The following is a 6,132-nucleotide window of genomic DNA, read 5'->3' as shown; positions in this document are numbered from 1 at the left end:
GCGGCGTTTTCGGCAAACGCCTCGAGCTTGTGACGATTCTCTCTATTCGAATCGCACTGCCGTACGCGCGCCAGTTTCAACCCCTTCCGATCGTGTATTTTGGCCGTTTGTGTAAGATATAGCGATTGTACCTGATACGCTTTCTATACATAGATCATTTCTGTATGTTTCCTCCTCTCACTGTATACTGTAAAAAAGAATTTACTCAATTTTATTGAATATTTGTTCGAACAGTACTAACGAAATATTTGTTTACAGTAAATAAATATTTATTTAAAATAAAAAATTATACTTTAAATAAATATATATTTACATTTTGTAAATATTTTGTTGATACTATTTAAATAAATATTTAATAAAATCCAGTCAATTTTGTTTTTCAGTGTGGGTAGAAATTTTATCGATACTTTATATTGATTTTTAAATTTATTTTACATGATCCATAATTAATCTTGCAACAGATTTGTATGTATAATGTTAGTAATTATTATTTTATTGTTGGATAGTTATCGAATAGTTATAAATTACGCGATTATTTTTAGTTATTTACTAATTTTGTATTAATACATATAGGATAAATTGTTATATTGTATATAAGTAATATACCGGATGGATCCGCAAGATTTTCAAAATGAAATAACAATGTGAGATATAACTTGAATATTAATTTCTTATTATACATATGTTATGATATTAGTTACATAACAATAGGAAGTATAAACCGCCATTTGAATATATCTGAATATATTTGTGTGTAATGACTGCGCAAATATATTCAACAAATAAAACAGCTCAATGAACGCTTAGTGGTTCTTTATATTACAATATATATATATATTTTTTTTTTCTACATTTATATTATTAAATCCAATGAACTAAAGGCAAAAAGCAATCGTATTAAAAAATTATTGAACGTCCACATTGAGCTATAATTGTCTATCGAGTGTACAGTCATTACTCAAATTTATATAGATAAACTCAAATGATATTTGATTTTCTATTGTTATATAATAAGAAGTTATATTTTGTATTATTTTATTTTGAAAATCGTCAGGTTCCGTGGCTCACTTCGTATAATAATGAAAATACATAAATTCATAAGAAGTTAAAATTTTGGTCAAAGTCTACGTTTAAAGAAGCATGTGTTAAAAAAATAACGGTTTGCCTATGTATTGGATTTTTTTGTATTATAAAACCGTTGATATTTACGATTACATAAGGACTAGAACAAGAATAGATATATTTGATAAATCTCTTGACCACACGCTATGACCTTTGCAAATGACATCCACTCACATCGACTGTTGAAGTAATATTGCCACTCACATTGATCGTTAAAGTAATAAATTTTTCTTCGGATGATTGTAGAATTGTCCTCTCCATAACAGCAATATAGTATAATTCGATCTATTGAATACGAAAACGTAGTGTAAAGATAATACCGTGTAATTTATGAATAGAAATAATTGCGTTTGACAGAAAAGTTTTGAAAAATTTATTTCTCTATACTGGAAAATGAAAGTTACGGAACTTATTATGAGAAATGCTCCGAAAGTAGATCGAGTGACGATCTACCACTTACGTTGGAAAAATGATTTTTCAAGGTTATTTTATAATAAGAATCGTTTTTGAGAGGCAATTCGGCGCATCGACATTATCGTCGAATAACTGAAACATTTTCGACGCCGGCCAGGGATTTCGTCTTCGTAAAACTACAATCGGTACCTCGTCCATACGATTGGCCATCGGCCATCGAGAATAATGGAGCAGTTGGCGAGAGCCGATATAAGGGGAACCAAACGCGGCTCGGGCCTCGGTCTCTGTCGTATTCGAAGTGCCCCGCGGCCAAAACGGCCACGGCCGACAACATCGTTCCAGAATGCCTCGGGCACTTCCAAACCCACCGGACGATGTTACTCGCATACATAAACGCCAACTTCGTCAGGGACAAAGTGACGCTCGTATATATGTTGATCTGGCCAACGGGTCGCGACGGAGGAAGAGCGCCTTTGCCATTTCGAGACTCATTTTAACGTCCGCCTGGGTCGCGTTCGCGGCTGGTTCCTGTCGTTGGCCTTAGGCATATGCCTGTCGGCCAATTACGGAATGTTCCAAATCTTTTTCAACAACAGTATCCCACGCTTTTCGAAAGCGCGTAGCACAAACGCGGGTCTATCGTTTTTCTTTCTTTTGTGCGATGCAATTTCATATGATCGTGTATATGTGTGTGCATTAAACTATTATACATAGAAGGAAGAAAATTTATTAAACTGAATTAAATTTTAACAACAATTGTTTAATGAATTTTTAATTGAGTTTTCTTTGAGTGAAAATGTTAAAGTAAAAATGTCAAGTTTTCTCTCCGACGACGAGTTAAAAATGTTAAATAAAATTTATTTATCTGTATCTCAGTGATGGAAATGATTTTTTAGGCAAAATTTTGAATGAAATATCAAACAATGGAAATGTTTTTGATTTATTGATTTTACTAAATACTCGATTGGAAAAAGAATGTGTACAACTGATGCACCAGTAAGATCTTTATATTATGATTGATAACATTACGTTTCACGCCTGAGTGTGAGAAGACAGATGCTCAATTCACAAAGTAAGCACTGCCTAAACATGATGGATAGATAGATAGATCGATCTTCTGGAGTAATATATTCCGAAATGAATTTTAACGTGACAGGGTAAAGCAATCATTCATAACGTTGCGTTTAACTTTCGTTCTTTGCCTTAGCTTGTATCCAATTAGTTTGTGTCATTAGTTCATTTCTAATTAATTTCTACAGCATTTCGTATTTTTCGCCAGTATTATGTTTCGTGTGGAGCAAAGTTTTATTGTAACGCGATAATGCCTTTTATATTATACTACGGCGAGTTAATTCCCGAAAATAGAAATTGGAATCCAAAAACACGCGCGAGAGGGAAGCGAAATTCAAAGCGAACATTGCGTTGTAATTAATTAGCCGATCGTTTTCGTCTCGTTTAACGGATACGTAATTTGAGGCAAAAGATATCCTAACGGCGGGCGGGCGGCGGCGGGATGGGAAGTGAACAAGACGAAGGAAGGAAGGAAGGAAGGAGGTTGCGGAGGTGGACGAGAAGGAGAACGAGGGGGAGATATCGGGAGAAGAGAAGGAGGACGGGCATAATGGTGGTCACATGCCCGCGGGTGCCTCGCGGAGGAGATGAGTAAGAAGGAGGACTGCGCGCTCCGGTCCAGAGAGAGAGGAAAATAATGCGATGTTTTTGTATCATACGATATACAGACTCTCTGCCGGCATGGCGGACCGGTATATGCCCGGGGCGTTCAGCGGGATGTAACGAGAAGAGTCCGAGTATCGCCCGTGGGTCCACATATTTTAGGGTGAAGCCTCTCTCCTCCCTCCCTCTCCTCCACCGCTCCGCTCTTCTTCGCCCTCTGGTTTGAACCTCTACGTGTCTCTGAAACGGGTCGTGCTGCGCCGAAGGCGAGAGTTTCGCGCTCCTCCACCTATCCGTCCAGCTCTTATTCACTTCCCTCCCTCCTTTCTCCTCCTCCCCCCCCCTCCCCCCCCGCGACCTGACTTTGCTTTTCGTTGTCTTCCATATCTTTTATTCCACTGTATATACAGGCAACGGTTTTTACAAATTGCCGCGCAGTTGCAGTTGATTCCGCAACTGTATCTAAAGTGTATATCAAGAGAGAGATTCTCTCTATCACGGATTCTGTGACAAGCTTTATCAGATTTGTCTCACAATCTATAGAACGAAAGAAAGAGAGAAAAATCCGCTCTTCATGAGTGTTTCCAAGTTTCAATATTGAATATCGCGATGGGTTTTAACCGATTAAATTTTGATTAATTGAGGTAAACTTAATTGAGAAGTAAGATTGTTTCTCTTTATTTATTTACGATTTAACACTCGCGAGAGGAACGGTAATTTAAAAAAATGAGAAAAATCTCACAATTGATACAAGCGAGAGGGATTCTGCGATCGATATAAGTTTAAACTCCGCTTTTCGCTCGAATCAATTTCCGTAAACCTCTTACGCGTGACCCGCCAATCAGTTCAAGCTCCAAGTGGATTTCTCTCCGTCCCTTTTGTCCTCGCGGGCCATGCATCGTTCTGCATCCAGCGCCAAGTACATGCACACGACGCGACGACGGCCGTAGGTTGCGCTCTAAAGTGGGGGAGGTAGACCTGAGTGGTCTTTCTCTTCGATGGTTACGTGACCTCTGGTGGGTGTATGTTTAACCTTTTCGATGGCAGTCGGCAGAGAGGAGAGTTTAGCCGGCGGCCTCCCCTATTCTTCCCCGCCGCTCCGCCACGACCCTCCCCGAGTCGACGATCACCCACGCAAGCGAATGTAAATTACCGGAGGCTGTGAATCATTTTTAGAAGATCCCAGACGACCCCTGCGGTCTTTCTCTCCTCTTCGACATAGCTCACCTTTCATCTCTCCTTCCACCTCCGGCCGCGCGGCGCTCTCTTTCTCTATACCCTTTCTTTTCTTCCGCTATCCACCTTCTCTCGTTCATCCGCTCTTCCCGTTTCTCCGGCGGTCTCGTTCCACTTTCCTCTCCTTTTCTCCACTTCGGCCATCGCATTGTTCGTCCTCGTTTATCCTGCGCAAACTTATGTACGGTGGAGAACGCTTCTTGAGAAAGGCAAGCAGCTCGCGTAAATGGCCGTGGGATGTGCTTCGGGCCTCGACTCCCACCTATAGGTGCAATCGGGCTTTGCCAACAATACCTATTAAACGTCTCCGGCGGGCCTTTCTGCCTCTATGAGTCCGTGGAATACGCGCGGGGAACAGCTGAAATATTATCGGTCGAACGTGACCTTGTCGTCACAAAAGTACTTGTATCATTAATAATACGTACATTATGTATTTATGTGATCTTTTAGACTTGATGCAAATTTGAAATATTGTCTCACAATGTTCTGTTCTATATTTTACATGCAACTTTATTAAAATTTCGATTACGAGAATTATATTATTTATCTGATTATTTGATTTATCTGACTGAATTATTTTATAGATACACAATTTCAATAAATTTTATAGCGGAAACTATAAAGCATTAAATGTTCAACGAGGCATAATTGGTTCTCCCGAGGGAATTATTTTATAGAATTAACTAATAGAGAACATTATACAATAATATATTTTTAATAAATACGTATCACTGAATTTTCACTGATTTGTAATAAGAATTATTCCAATATTATTTCCTGTGTATTGGTTGAATTTTATAAAATTATAGACATATATACAATAAATATATTAGTATGTCGTTGTTTTAAATATTATTGCACGATTTTATTTGAGCATTATTGCACAAAATATTTTTAAAATCGATTGAAATTTGCAATTTAAGGATGTAAATCTTTATAAAAGACTTAACAAATACAAACGTTTGATAATATGAAAAAATCTATAATCTACACACACTTATGGCAATAATATTTTAATTTTGATTCACGTACTCGCTTCTTTTCACCGTTCTTGGAGACTTAACTTATACATTAGGTAAATGTTTATCTAGTGTGTAAATCAAACAATACAATATAGTATCGCGTTGATGAAGATTTTCGTCAAAAACGTGATCTCATTTGAAAGACTTCATATAGGGGAAACGATGTTTGCATTTACGTCCGCGACTACAATTTAATAAAGAAATATTCTTTACGAGTGTGGAAATTATAGTGTATTAATACAACGTTGCTTTATCGTCACCGTGGGCTATATTTCAATTCATTCGGACGGCTTTAACGAGGAGGCTTAACCGCAATTAATCTCAGGCTCTCGTCTAATAATTCTCTTATAACCACTCCATTAAGTGCCATCGCTGGTCCACACCGCGCTCCCTTAGCGGTTTTATGCCTCCAACACTTTTGCGCACCTTTCGTAAATAAGATTTACATGCGAGCGTCAAACTTCTGCTTTTCCCTAGGTGCGTAGCATTCCGCGCAGTAAAAGTCAGCGCACGCTCTTCGCGTATACGCGGCAATCAAGCGTCAGAAAAGTGTTCGGTAATCTAAGCTGTACTCGCGTTGCCCGCGAGCGTCGCGGTCGGTAAAGCCTTTCGACGCTGGTACTTTTTTTTTTCTTTTTCTCTAATTTATCCCCGAGCTGCGGCG

Source organism: Cyphomyrmex costatus, unplaced genomic scaffold (assembly GCF_001594065.2).
Source record: "Cyphomyrmex costatus isolate MS0001 unplaced genomic scaffold, Ccosl1.0 scaffold274, whole genome shotgun sequence".
Classification (NCBI taxonomy): Eukaryota; Metazoa; Arthropoda; class Insecta; order Hymenoptera; family Formicidae; genus Cyphomyrmex; species Cyphomyrmex costatus.
This window is presented reverse-complemented; position numbering follows the sequence as displayed.